At 44.3% G+C, this 15647-nt stretch overlaps 1 protein-coding gene across 1 annotated transcript in view; it reads right to left on the reverse strand.

The window, feature by feature from the left end:
- HNF4A (hepatocyte nuclear factor 4 alpha) overlaps positions 1-15647 on the reverse strand; it is a 558778-nt gene that overhangs the window by 469389 nt on the left and 73742 nt on the right. The window lies entirely within an intron of this gene.

Below are 15647 nucleotides of genomic sequence, written 5' to 3' on the forward strand. Positions count from 1 at the left end.
CTCTCAAAACGTCAACTCCTCCGCTAAAGCCAATAGAATGTCCAGCAGGTCCCTGGGAAAAGTTAGGAATCGATTTGCTGGGACCATTTAATTCTCTTTCTCCTAAGTTACGGTATACTTATGTTGTTATTGATTACTTTTCCAAGTGGCCTCATGTGAAGTTTGTGAGTCATGCAGATTCCACGTCAAGTGTAACGTTTTTGAAGGAAGTATTTTCAGAGGAAGGGTTTCCTAAGGAACTTGTGTCGGACAACGGGGTTCAGTTTGTATCCAGTGAATTTGATAGTTTTTTGAATGAGTGTGCCATCAAACATTTGAAAAGTTCTTTCTATCAACCGCAAACTAATGGTTTGGTTGAACGATTTAATAGAGTGATTGGTGAATGTATTCAGTGGGTGTGCCTATCAGAAAAAGTGATAGAGTTCACAGGTTACCTATCAGGTATCGTTGATGTGGATCTAAGCCACGCCCCAAAAAACATGCCCACCCTTGCATGGTTGTCTGTTTACAGCAGCACACAGCACGTCCGCGCAGCTCTATGCAAAAGTTGGTGAAGCCCATTTTAATTTTCTTGTAGACTCGCCAAGTGCCGATTTCAGGTCGTGGCTGGCTCCTGTTAGCATGGGTGCCATGATGTAGAGCAGTTGTTCCCAACCTGTGGTCCGGGGACCTCTGGGGGTCTGCGAAGCTTCCTGAGGTGGTCCGTCACTGCTTAAAAAATTAACTAATAAAACAGATTAGTAAAGTGTAGATAAATAAAGTGGCTTAATGTTCAACTGAACATTTTAAAAGTACTGTAAATGTCAAGGAATTTTAAATGAGAGGTTACAAATTAAATTAGTATCCTTAGATTGATTCATGGGAAAAGTGCAGGTACATCAAACATAATATGGTATGGCGGATGTGTGGCTTCAATTGAATTTAGAAAAGTGTCAACCTTTTTATTAATATTAACATTTGTATTTTTTATTTTATTTGTTGGCACATTAAATAAAATGCTTTATCCTTTGTGTATTTATTTTATGGAATGCTTGTTTCTGTCTTTTTTGTGTATTATGTTGCGGTTCAAATCATCAACAATGTTTAGGGCTGGGTCCCCGGCTTCCAGTAATGACTCAGTGGGGGGTCTCCAGTTTAGAATAATGATTCAATGGGGGTCCCGGGGCAAGGTGGGGGGAATACAGATGTCAAAAAGTTGGGAACCAGTGCTGTGGAGGGCTTTGGCCCTTTTTTAAATAGTTTTATTAGTTTCGCTTTCTCCCGTTTCTGTTAGTTATAATTGTGTTACTAGTACTTTTCATCCACAGCGGAGCCTGAGGATAGAGAGGTTGCTGGACCCTAATTAGGTTTTCATTTCCACCGACTGTTTTGGGCTAAAGTTGCGCTGCAAAGCGATGGACCTAAGCCACGCCCCCCAACACACACCCTTTGCATGGTGGGCTATTTACAGCAACACACAGCCCACCCGCTCCAGCGGATGCACCGCTGAGGTGCTGAAGACGCACTGAAGGCAAGCCTGTCTGCACCCATCATGCTAGCCTCACCTAGCGCCAGACCCCTGGTGATTTTAACTCCCAGCCCCCCCAGAGATGGAGTTATACAAGAAAAGAGTTATTAGGCTTTAACACTACAGATAAGGGTGCTGGCTGTTTCGAGGATACGCCCATGCCTATTCACTGAATCCTTTAATACGACCTGCCAGGGATGTAGCTTCAGGTTTAAGAGTCATGGGACACATTGTAGTAACAGTCCAGAAAGCCAGGATTTTGACAACCTATATGAAAAAAATACCATCAGCAAAGGTAAAATTACCTGTGCCCTTATTAACGGTAGGTCACTAGTGAAAAACAAAATTTAATTCACTGATTTTTTTAGACAACCATCAACTGAATATTGTCTTTGTAACTGCAACATGGGATGACCTTACATCAAATCCAGATTTTTGGGTCAGATTTAAGAAAAGTGGCACTGCACCCAGTGCAATGGCAATTATGTTGCACCCCTTAGCGCCCCCTTAACGCCACCATGTGTGAGCCATAACTAAGATACGGAACATTGTTGCAGTGGGTACTAGTGTCAAAATGTTTAATGCTAGTTCGGAGCTTTGCAGAAATGGCGTAAAAAATGTTTATGCTAATCCTGCAAAGCCCATTGAAGGCCACTATGAATAACGGTGTGCCTACTTTTAACTCCTGCTCTTAGCAGGCATTAAAAGTGCTGAAAAAAATAGTTCAAAGAAATCTCTTAGATTTCTTTGCACCATTTTTTTGCCCCCCCACTCCAACGGGGGGATGCCCCATTTGCTTTCATTATGCATGGTACATACATGATGTAGCACAAAGGGTTACAAAGTGGCGCAATGTATGCATTGCTCCACTTTGTAAATCTGGTTCTGCATTTTTGGCCATCTAATGCCACATTAGTGTAAAAAGAATGATGCTTATGTGTTGTTAGATGGCGCAACGGGCTCTTAAATCTGTCCCTTGGTCTCTACCATCCCCCCTTGGATATGCTATTCATAGATTAGATAGGACTCGAAAGAGGGGTGGGGAGCTAGCTGTAATCATTGGAGACAGCTTGACTGCCATCTTCTTGCCAGTACTTCCCACAGACTGTGAATTACTATTATTTAACATTGAATTGTCTAGGACTCAATCTTTTAATAGTTTACTAGTGTATCACCCTCCTGTTCTAAGGACTACTTACATACAAGCAGTTAGTTCCTTCTTAAAATCTTGCCTATTCACCACAGACTTTACAGTTTTAGAAGACTTTAACTTTCACTTGGAAGCCTCGTTGGATAAAGGCACAGTGGCATTTGTTGATACTATGTCATGCCTTGGCCTGACCCAAATAGTAGAAGGACTAATGCATCTTGCGGGGACATTTTCTAGAAGACATTTTTACAAACAACCCCTTTATAACAAAGACAGGTATCTTACCACTGACCTGAATGGACCATAAAACATCCTTGTAAAGTGCCCCCAGTTAAGGTCCCTCATCATACTGAAACATCATGTGCTTGGCTAAAAATCCATGCTGATCAATTCAATCAGCTAGAAACTGTGTCTCAGCCATTATGGGTAGATGGCTTAGACCAATTATCACTAAGCTACTCTAATTGACTCAATCAATCAATCAAAAAATGTATTAGGCGCGCTACTCACCTGATAGGGTCTTAAGGTGCTGTGGGGGGGGGGGAGGGAAGGGTGGCTGCCGTATAACTGTTCAAAAAGCCAAGTCTTTAGGTGCTTTCTGAAAGTCAGGAGGTCCTGGGTCTTGCGTAGGTTGGTGGGGAGGGAGTTCCAGGTCTTGGAGGTGAGGTAGGAGAAGGATCTGCCTCCGGAGGTGGTGCGTTGGGTGCGGGGGACTGTGGCGAGGTCAGCAGAGCGGAGGAGTCAAGTGGGTGCGTGGAAGTTCACTCGTTCGTTGAGGTAGGCTGGTCCAGTGTTGTGGAGGGATTTGTGAGCGTGGATGAGGACTTTAAAAACGATCCTCTTGCTGATGGGCAGCCAGAGAAGGTATCTTAGGTGAGCGGAGATGTGTTCGTGACGTGGGAGGTTGAGAATGAGATGTGCAGCTGCGATCTGGATACGCTGGAGTTTCTGCTGAAACTTGGCTGTGGTACCAGCGTAGAGGACGTTTCCGTAGTCTAATCTGCTGATGATGAGTGCATAGGTGATGGTTTTTCTGGTTTCTAAGGGAATCCATTTGAAGGTCTTCCGTAGCATGCAAAGGGCGTTGAAACAGGAGGATGATATGGTGATGATTTGCTGCGCCATGGAGAGAGATGAGTCCAGGATGATGCCGAGGTTGCATGCGTGGAGGTTGTTGGGGGTGGTCCGAGGGTGGTGGGCCACCATGAGTCGTCTCATACTGTATTGTTGGGGCGGAAGATGATGCTTTCTGTTTTGTTGGAGTTGAGTTTGAGGTGGCTTGCTGTCATCCATTTGGCGGTGTTGAGGAGTCTGGCGTGGAGGTTTGTCTTGGCGGTGGAGGGGTTCCTAGTGAGGGAGATGATGAGCTGGGTGTCGTCTGCGTATGAGATGATGGTGATTCTGTGGGGGCGGAGGATGTTGGCAAGTGGGACCATATACATTTTGAAGAGAGTAGGGCTGAGGGAGGACCCCTGGGGGACCCTGCAGATGATCTTGGTTGTTGGGGACTGGAAGGGAGGGAGGCAGACTTTCTGGGTTCTTTCAGCGAGGAAGGAGATGAGCCAGTCTAGGGCCTTGTGCCGGATTCCTGCGTCGAAAAGGCGTGCACTGAGGATTTGGTGGCAAACAGTGTTGAAGGCTGCGGAGAGGTCCAGGAGGATGAGTATGGCGGTCTCGCCCTTGTCGAATCTGGTTCTGATGTCGTCAGTGCAGGCGATGAGGGTGGTCTCAGTGCTGTGGTTCTTGCGAAATCCAGACTGGGAGGCGTCAAGTGCGTTGTTTTCCTCTAGGAAATGAGACAGTTGGGCGTTCACTATCTTTTCAGCGACCTTGGCGGGGAAGGGGAGAAGAGAGATGGGGCGGTAGTTGGTGAGGGCTTCCGAGTCTGCTTTGGGTTTTTTGAGGAGTGGGGTGACTTCGGCGTGCTTCCAGGTGTCTGGAAGGATGTGGCGTCGAAGGAGCTGTTGATTATGGTGCGGAGCTGGGGAGCGATGATTGGGCTGGCCTTGTTGAAGATGTGGTGGGAGCAGGGGTCTGTGCGGGAGCCTGAGTGGATGGAGTTCATGGTTTTTCCAGTATCTTCGTCGTTGGTGGGGGTCCAGTTGTGGAGTTGGTTGGGGTAGGGGGGTGTTGTATTGTTGGTCATGTCTGTGGTGGTGGTGGTGGTGGGTGCGGATGGTGTGAAGCTGTTGTGTATGTCTATAATTTTGAGGTGGAAGTAGTTGGAGAGGGAGTTGCAAAGGTTTTGTGTTTGAGGGGGGTCGATGGTGCAGGATTTGGGTTTGGTGAGCTCTTTGATGATGGTAAAGAGTTCCTTGCTGTTATGTGAGTTACTATCTATGCGTTCTTTGTAATAGGCCCTTTCGGTGGTCTAGATGAGTTGGTGGTGTTTGCGTATAGTAGTTTTGAGGGTGGAGAAGTTGTTCATGGAGGGCTCTTGGTGCCATGCTTTCTCAGTTTTGTGGCATTCACGCTTGGAGGCTTGGAGTTCAGTGGTGAACCAGAAGGCAGTCTTGATGTTGCGGGTGTCGTTGTTACTTTTCAGTGGGGCGAGGGAGTCTGCGTAGGTTGTTAGCCACTGCTTGAGGTTCTGAGCAGCAATGTTGGGGTCGTTGGTGAAGGGGGGTGGAGTTTGTGTGAGCTTGGCGTTCAGGTGTTCTATGGGGATCTTGTCCCACATTCGGTAGGGTGTGGTGTGTTGTCAGTAGTGGGTGGGGGGTTTCGTGAAGGAGAAGTGGACGCAGTGGTGGTCGGTCCAGTGGAGTTCGGTGGTGTGTGTGAATGTGATGTGGTTGCTGGAGGTGAGGCGTGTGTCCTGCTGAGTGATTGGGTGAGGTGACCAGTTGTTTGAGTCCTAGGTTCGTGAGGTTGTCTAGCAGGGTTGTGGAGTTGTGGTCGTGGGTGTTTTCCAGGTGAAAGTTGAGATCACCAAGGAGAATTTATTCGGTGGAGGTGAGCGTGTGGGAGCTGATGGTATCAGCGATGGCGTCACAGAAAGGGGAGGCCTGGTGGTCTATAAATGAGGGTTCCTCTGAGGGTGGTGTTGGCGTTTATGTGAATTGAGAAGTGTAGGTGTTCTGCACTGTCTAGGGTGTCGAGGGTGTTGGTGGTGATCTTGATGGTGCTTTTGTGTATGATGGCGATGCCTCCTCCTGGTTTGTTTGTGCGGTCTCTGGGAGAGATTTTGTAGCCTTCTGGGACGGCCCTGGCTATGTTGAGTTCTGATGAGGGGTTCATCCAAGTTTCCGTGAGGGAGGTGATGTCAAGGGAGCGTGTAGTGATCAAGTCCCAGAGCTCAATGGCATGCCTGTGAACAGAGCGGGTGTTTAGGAGTATGCAGTTAAGGTGGTTGCGGGGGCTGTTGTGGTTGTGGTGCGTGTTGGTGTAGTTGTGGTGCGTGTTAGTGTTGTTGGTGTTTGTGGGGGTGCAGGAGAAGCGGCATGCCTGACATGTGAATGGTCCGTGTGTGTGCTTGGGGTTGGCCTGAGTGCAGGTGGGGTGTTGTCCTGGGTTGAGGGCGTGGAGTATGGTGGAGGAGTAATTCTGCCTCATGGGTCAGGGCAGCGAGGGTCAGGGGGACCGGCGCTTGACGCCATCCAGGCACCTGGTTGTCATAGTTGATGACAAACTCACCTTTGAGGGTCAAGTCATTTCCTCTTCATATTAAGGAGAATAAAAAAAATCTTTAAATATATTTCTCGGGTACTACAGAAGAAGGTAGTCATTGCACTAGTTCTGTCTAGAAAAGATTACCGCAATGGTCTCTATTTGCAAATGCAACAGAGATTTTTGAACAAGCGTCAAACATTGCAGGATAAGGCAGAGCACATGTTTTTAGGGATTCCTAAGTTTCAATCTGCATCCCTTGACTGAAGAAGGTTACATTGACGTCCTATTAAGCAGCATGTTACATTCAAGGCCCTGTGCATCGCCTACAAACTGCTCTATAGCTTGGGCCCCTACTCTCTGAAGGAGAGCTTTAATTGGTACCTTCCCAGCGGACGGTATGCTCCACTTCAGCTAAAAATGTGATAGTCAGTAAGTTTAAACGATCGTCCTGGGGCGGCAGAAGCTTTGTCATCTGTTCAGCCAAAGAGAGGAACAGCTTACCTTCAAACCTTAAATCTTCAACTAATCTCCAATTTTTAAAAGCTCTTTAAAAACCTGGTTATTCATTAATCAGTAAAGGCCTACTCTGACTCTTTTGTATAGTTGCAGAAGCAAGACACCGCTAGCTATTCGTTTGCTTTATACGTTTTTCATATCATATCATATCATGTCATATATCGTATCATGCATGAACTTATTTTGCTTCTGTGCTGCACACATAATAAGGTAATACTAGGGCCCCTGATAGGCTAAAGCCCACTTTCTTTCCTCGCGTTTGTATCAGAGAGGCTTTTCATGTATCATTGCTGAGTGAGGTGTCCAAGGGCAAATGACACCTACAAGTAAACAGGTGTAGAGATTCCGTGGTTCAAGCCTGATGAAAATGATAAACAAGGCACGATTTAAATGAAAATACAGGAAATCCTAAAATGGCATTATAGATAACGCTCTCCATGCACGCTCTGGGTCTTTCTTTGCTACAAGGGTATTTCCCGGCCATCTATATGCTGTTTTCCCACCATCATTTGCAGCAAAACTGTCAGCACAAACCATGGTCGTTCAGTGTTCAGACATAAGGGAGACACCAAAACTGTTAAATGCTTTAAGGGTAAGCCCCTATCCTGCAATGGGCGCTGAGCTGTAGTCGATGTCACCCTGTCATTCATCTGGAGAGTAACTGATGGGGATCCAAACCTTTTCATTTTTTCGAGTGTTTCTGTCTGTGATATCAATATAACTCCTACTCTATTAGAGGGTGTGATGGCAAGGGTCACTGAAAAGAAAATACTTGGCTTGATTAAATCTTTTTCAACAACAAAATGTAAAATCATTCCATTCACTCTGGACTTGTCATTCAAACACTTTACTTGCAGAATCGTTCTGGGGTCATCCCTCTTCCTTTATATGTTATAGCATACAAGACACCACTGGCGTCCTAATAAACAGATACATCTTGTTGAGTGGTTTGTAAATGTTGTTCGAAACTCTACTGGGCAATATTAGATCATATTACACTTATCACCCATAAATTATTTCTTGTATTGAAGGTTATTTTTTTCTCCGATTTCACCTAAATTTGAAAATACTGTACTAAGCAAAACAGGTATCATGTTCAATATGGTTATAGTGTGGTTTAATATGTCAGAACTGGAATATAAACTCAAGAGCCGAATCTTATAAAAAAATATTCACAAAGGGCCTCATTCTAAGTTTGGCTGGCGGTGGGCGCCGCCAGCCAAACGGGAACCGCCAAATGGCCGCTCCGCGGTCAGAAGACCGCGGATGCCATTCTGGCTTTCCCGCTGGGCCGGCGGGCGACCGCCAAAAGGGCGCCCGCCGGCCCAGCGGAAAGACCCTGCAACAAGGAAGCCTGCTCCGAATGGAGCCGGCGGAGTTGCAGGGGTGCGACGGGTGCAGTGGCACCCGTCGCTATTTTCACTGTCTGCAAAGCAGACAGTGAAAATCTTTATGGGGCCCTGTTAGGGGGCCCCTGCACTGCCCATGCCAGTGGCATGGGCAGTGCAGGGGCCCCCAGGGGCCCCATAACACCCGTTTCCGCCATCCTGTTCACCGCCAGAAACAGGCTGGCGGGAAGGAGGTCGGAATCCCCATGGCGGCGCTGCAAGCAGCGCCGCCATGGAGGATTCCCTGGGCCAGGGGAAAACCGGCGGGAAACCGCCGGTTCCCCTTTTCTGACCGCGGCTTTACCGCCGCGGTCAGAATGGCCCCGGAAGCACCGCCAGCCTGTTGGCGGTGCTTCCGTGGTCCCCGGCCCTGGCGGTCATGGACCGCCAGGGTCGGAATGACCCCCAAAGTTATCTAACAACGCAACGCCATTCTATGTAAAGAGAGTTGTCATCTTCATAAAAGTTTCATGTGTTTTTGTTGGCTTGGTGAAGATCGATTCATTAGTAGTCGTAGGAAAGTGGGAGCACCAAACAAAGTCCCAGAGGCGTGGAAAACTAGAGTAGTAGACCAGGAAACGTTTTTGAGTCCACACCCAATCATAAGCACGACACCTGCCGATTTAAATGAGGGATTTGTCTGTCATAATAAAAAAAAATATATGGACTGAATTAGATTTGCGACTTTCTTGAAGGATTACAAAAATAAAAGAAGGATACAAGTCAGGGAGAGAAAGCGAAAGACGAAGAAAAAGAAAAATGTGCAGAACGGGCAAGAGCTGAAGACACTAATAATGGGGGTTGAGCACAGTGGCGTTGGCTGGCCAAGCCCTTCAGCTACACCATCCCATGGGCAGCAGGTATTCGCCCCTGATGCAAGATGGGCACTGTGTCTGGCCAAAGCCAGGGCCTGTGACTGATCCCCGCTGCCATGGCTAAGGCTATGCACAGCCGAGGTTGGGAATAAAGACTATCATAAAAAAATATCATTAAAAAACTACATTTAGAAAGTAATGTTAATGGCTCAACTGTGCAAAGCTACTGAAATGCGCCAGTTACGGTATGCAACACGCGCATTAAATCAAGTCACCCAGTAGGCACAAAAAGCCACTGCAAATAACACCAAGAAAAGGTTAACTAAGCAAAAGTTGAATATGGCAGGTGACAAGAGTTACGATGTGCTTTGTGAGCGTGATATACAAAATTGACAAATGTCAGTGGTTTTCAAGTTACAGCCACAACCATAATTCTAGCCCTGATTTAGATCCTGCCGAACAAGTCCTCCTTCACAGATGGAGTGGAGTGCCCTGTACACCAAAGTCTTGGTCCGCCAGCTCTGTTTAGAGTCAGGTGGACCATCAGCTTTCGACTGGCAGTACTCTTGTTGACTCCATTGACAGAATACTTTCTCCAATGTCCCGACAAAGTCCTGGTCATCAAAGTAAGGGCACACAACTCTCATCAAGCTGATTGATGGTCAGATACCCCTTTTTCTCCCTTACAGTGATGAACAGAAAATAAAGATCCTGGCCTATGCACCGAGGAAAAAACTCCTTGGGTGTGAGTACATTAATTATTTGTTTTTCAAAAACAACTTCCCACTTTTGGAGTTAGTTTTTTTTAAAACAGAGATATTGGTGGATGGTGGTCATACTGATGGTAGTCATCCACCAAACGTTTGGTACCCTCAGAGGAACTACAGTTATGTGCCAGAGGTGATGTCTAAAGAATATGGTCATGGTGACTGGAGTAATGTACCCCACCACCCTGAAAGAAAGACAATATACTGCTACACTGCCCAACCATAATAAAGCTAAAGCATAACTGTGCTTTTTCATTGTATAGTATGTGTGTGTGTGTGTATATGTGTGTGTGTGTGTGTGTGTGTGTGTGTGTGTGTGTGTATATATATATATATTATATATATACATATATATATATACACACACACACACACACACATATATACATATATATTTATATCTATGTGTATATATATATGTGTGTGTGTGTATATATATATACTCACTGTTTGCTCGTACAATACCAAAGAAATTCAGCAGTTATAGTTAGAGTTCTTTTAAGAAACTAAGACTCGCGTCCTAAGGTAACTATAACTTGCGCCTGCGCCATGCACAGCTGTCTCATCAATAATTTTATTGCAAATGTTGCAGTGAGAATAAGAAAGATGGCATAGAATATGTCATCAATGATATAACATGTGGAGTAACTAGCTGTGCAGGGCAACGGTGTGAGTAAACTACTGAACGGATTCACTCCAAATAAGAGGAATCTTAACCTGCATACCAACAGCTAGCTTTCTGCCAAATTTGGCGTAATTCCGTCCAGTGGTTCAACCTGTTGTCGTGTCTACAGAATCTTACGGAAATTAACATGGGAAATGCAAACTTTTTTGAGCCCCCTTTTTCTCCACCCCTGCTTGACATATCTCCCCAAAACTTCCCATGTGCAAAAAGAATCACCGCAACCCTTTCTTTCTTTTGGGAACATTTTGTGAAGATTCATCAAACAGTGCCAAAGACATAGGCAAGTCAAAAAACGTTTTCCTATGGAAACATAGGTTTTATATATATATATATATATATATATATATGTATATATATATATATATATATATATATATATATATGTATATATATATATATATATATATATATGTATATATATATATGTATATATATATACAGACACACACACACATATATATATATATATATATATATATATATATATATATATATATATATATATATATATATATTTATATATATACATACTATACACATATAGTTAGGACCATGTTTCCATGCTTCTATCTTTGGTGTCATTTGATGAATCTTTATGAATTTTGTTTTTTAAAATTTTAACATGTTTAACATTTTTAAAGATTCTTGTTGTGCATGGCTTTTGGGGTGATCCGTCAAGAGGGGGGTCAAAAAAGTGCATTTCCCAAGTTAATTCCCATAGGAGTTTTGAATATGACTACAGCCTGAATGGCTAGACGGAATTAGATAAAATTTGGCAGAATGAAGGATTTTGTTCCGAAGATTGTGCTTTCTGATATTTGGACTAAATTCATACAGTGATTGTTGAGAAATTAAAGAAAATCCAAATTTGTATATCTAGGGCCATGGATCTTTTGCAACAAATTTGCGATTATCATGGCGAATCTGCAGATATGTGCACCAATATGAATGCTGTGATTGGCTGGCCACAACCTGAGGAGAGAGTTGCGGTTGCCGTTCCAGTTGATTGGAACAGTCCCCGTGGCTGACTGGGTTGGATTGGATGTAACCTGACCTCATATCTGCAATATAGGGTCTTTGAGAGACCTCAGATGGGTTACATATGTTGGGAAAAAGGTTTTTTCCCCCCAAGCATGATATTCGCGAAGTATTCTTGACCGCCAGCGTGGTCCCCAGTGTAACAGCACAACAAATTCCCAAATGACGCAAAAAAAAAAAATACATTCACAGGCTCATTCAGACATTAATTCATTCACTGATAGATGCACTTAGAGATTCATGCACTCACTCACACACCCACTCAGAGACTCATTCACCCACTCACACACCCACTCAGAGACTTACGCTCACTCACACACCCACTCATAGACCCACTCAAAGTCTCACGCACCCACTTTCAGATCCACTCACACACACCCTCACAGACCCACTCAGACACTCACGCACCCACTCAGACCCTCACACACCACTCAGACACTCACACACCACTCACAGACCCACTCAGACACTGATACACCTACTCACAGACCAACTGAGACAGTCATACATCCACTCACAGACCCACTCAAAGAGTTATGCATCCACTCACACATCCACTCAGAGACTCATGCACCCACTCACAGACCCATAACCCACTCATAGACATGCTGTGGTACTGATGCACACATTCACAGACCCACTCAGAGACTTATGCATGCAGGGTTGGGTGGTTATAGGAAGTTGGTTGCAGGGCCTGGCTGCTGGCCAGCCCCTCCAGCCAACACCCGCTGTCAGTGGCAAAGGCTGAGCGTGGTTGGGTGGCTGTAGGGGATTGGCTGCAAGTCCAGCAACCAATGCCCACTTTGCACAGCCTAAGGCCGTGCCTTGTCCAGGGTTGGATAGCTATAGTGGACTGACTCCAAGGCCATGTGGCCACCCCCACTGCATATGGCCAAAGGTTGTGCGTGGCAGTGGTCGCATTAACGTATAGTAATTAAAATTACGTTCCATAAAAAAAAAAGATCGAAATTCACTGAAAAAAACACACGGTAAAGGGACATTATAGTTACGAAATAGAATTTTAAAAAGCATAGAAATTCACTTTAAAAAAAAAGGTTACAAGGACTTTATAGTTAGGATCTGAATTTACTCGTACAAAACCATAGGAATCCAGCAGTTATAGCTATGGTTACCTCAAGTAAATATAAATCGTGCCCTATGGCAACTATACCTCATACCCTAGGCACGCACTGCTAATTACCCCACATATTACATCACTCATGACATAACATCCTTGATAATATCAATGTAACATTTACAGTAAAATTATTTAGCTGAAAACTGTGCATGGCGGAGGCGAGAGTTATAATTACCTTAGGGCACGAGTTATAGTTACTTGAGCTAACTATAACTATAACTGCAGAATTTCTATGGTTTGGTGCGAGTAAATTCAGATCCTAACCATACCGTCGATGTAATCTTTGGGATTTTAAAGAGAATTTCTATGATTTTTTTAATTCTATTTACTAACTGTAATGTCCCTTTTAACCTTTGTTTTTTCAGTGAAAAAAATATATAAATATATATATATATATATATATGTATATATATATATATATATATATACACACACGCACAAAAAGACAAACAGATTGTCTCAACAAAGAATTAAATTATATTTTCACTGCAATGTTTCTTCTTATGCTTTGTTCTTACTCAGTTACTGCTGAGCTGACTTTGCTGAATTTTAGAAACATCACAAGTGAAGATTCCTTTTTAGGTTGCGAAAAGCAACAAACAAGTGCTGATTTTCTGGACTGTTATTATCTATCTGTGGGCTTTAACCACGCCCACCTCACCTATTACTTTCATTCACTCCTTTCAAAAATCCCTTGATGTAATTGGTAAATGCTTTACGTTTGTCTCGCCATGAGGCTCCTTTGTTATGCCCTGCACACTGACCCTGTTACATGGATTATTGCACAATTGCCGATATACTTTAGTGAGGATGAACTACTTTTTTATTTTGTCCCTCCCCTTCGCGCTTCACGGTGGCCATGTCGCGTATTGGAGCGCTCGTCACATTGTTCACACTGTTACCTAATCGGAGTCATTTCAATTTTACCACTCCCCTTCGCACTCCACAACTTAAAAAAATTCCATGTAATTGGTAAATGCTGTAGTAAAAAGCACAGAAATCCTCAATGCTGCTCTCACAGCACAGCAGGAGAGCCGATACTACAATAGTCATTGAACTCAGGAAACTCGTCCTGTCTTAGCAAAGACAGGAGTCATGCCCCCCTGCCCAATGGCCATGCCCAGGGGACTTCTGTCCCCTGGGCATGGCCATTGGGCACAGTGGCATGTAGGTGGGCCCACGTTAGGACCCCCATGCCACCTACATTTTTTTTTTTAATGTACTTACCTCTACCTACCTTAAATGGGTCCTCCTATCCATGGGTGTCCTCCAGGGGTGGGCGAGGGTGGCAGGGGGTGTCCCTGGGGGCAGGGAAGGGTACCTGTGGACTGCTTCCATGGTAGGAGACCATAGAAATGAGCCCAGAGGTCCCTTATCGCTTGTCCTGACACAGGTGTTAAAAAACGGCGCAAATCCAGCTGGGCACCTATTTTAAAGGCCCACCTCCTCCTCCTGTGCGTCAAAATGACGTGGGTGAATAAATAAGGCGCACATGCCTTAAAGTCATTTTTTGCACAGGAACGCCTACCTTGCATGTCATTAGCACAGGGCAGGTTTTCACGTACAGAAAATGACGCACACTCCATAACTTTGGCGCTGGACGAGTCCAGCGCCAAAGTATAAATATGGAGTTAAGTTTGTGCCAGATTTGCATCCAAAAAAATGACGGAAATCCAGCACAAACAGAGTATAAATATGCCACTTAGAGTCCTAGAGCCAACAACAAGAAGTCAGAAAAAATAGGAGAAAGGAGGCAAAAAGTTTGGGGATGAACCCGCAAAAAGGGCCAGGTCCAACAATAATAAACTGCAGGATTTTGCCAATGTCATAAGCAACTGCTATATAGTTTCAGAAAAACACAACTTTATCAAATTTGCTAATAACTGTGCACTAAGTTCCTGATGACTTTCTTATATCCAGTTTCATCCCCTAGTCTTATGGTTATGATATGAGCAATCCTGGCATGCCTTTTGTCAGTAGTTCCTTCTTTTCACAAACTGGAACTCATGTTGTTAATTTTCTTCTGTCTAGTAATGACATTGAGGGCAGGTTTGACAGCAGAGGGCTTAAATGTGACTGAAGTTGGGGGAAGCTACTTTGAGTTCCTATCCCCCGTTCTCAAAAAGCTGCACATTTCCTTATGGTATCGTGCATTGGGAGGGGCCAGTCTGTGGGGGGAGACTCCATAATGATGTGCTCTCGAGTGGCTCCCTGGTTTTGCTACAGTCCTGCAATTATTATGAGAGCTCGTGGTGATACTTTGAAATTCATTCTATTCATCAAGCAATCTTTACTTGGTGCCAGAATACTTCCATTGCAGCAGTTGATCCATGTTTGCAGGATGTGGGGCTACGAGTCGGCATCTTTATCTTGATCCTGCATGTTAATCTAGTGCAGACAGTGGTATGTCTATTAGTGTGTCATTTTGCTCTTTCAATGTGTGTCCCTGGTTTTGGCTCGCTTCTAACACTGTCCTTTAATTTTCAGTTAAAGCACCATCCTCGGTGACGTGAGGCAGCCGAGGTATGTTTGCAGTGACTGCCTGATGGTGCATACTTTGATATATTTCACTGTGCGAGTTTACATACCATCGAAAATCTCAAACAACTCGGAACTGTTGGATTATGGATATGAATTCTTGAATAGTTAAAACAGTTAAGTGTTTATGCAAGTTAGTTCTTCACTTCGCACGCCCACTAGATTTGGATAAATCTGGAAACCCTGCAATTATGGTGATCAAAATCTGTACATGACTTATATTTAATACCACGTTTTCCTATAATCAGTGTTATATAATAGTGCAATGGCAGGATGGGGCAAGTTGTAATGACAAACACGTTTCTCTTATACATCTACTCTGTGTTGGCACTACACAAGCTTTAATTTGTTTTTTAATTGGTTGGGCCAGCAGGGAAGGTATATAATATTAGTTCCTTTAAATGATGCACCTTGACATGAGTATGGTTCTTTGATGTTCTTTAAAGAATAGACAAGAAGTGAGCGCCCTATTCTCACTAGAGGCTGGTCAAAGTGC

This window comes from Pleurodeles waltl, chromosome 7, assembly GCF_031143425.1.
Source record: "Pleurodeles waltl isolate 20211129_DDA chromosome 7, aPleWal1.hap1.20221129, whole genome shotgun sequence".
In the NCBI taxonomy this organism is placed as follows: Eukaryota; Metazoa; Chordata; class Amphibia; order Caudata; family Salamandridae; genus Pleurodeles; species Pleurodeles waltl.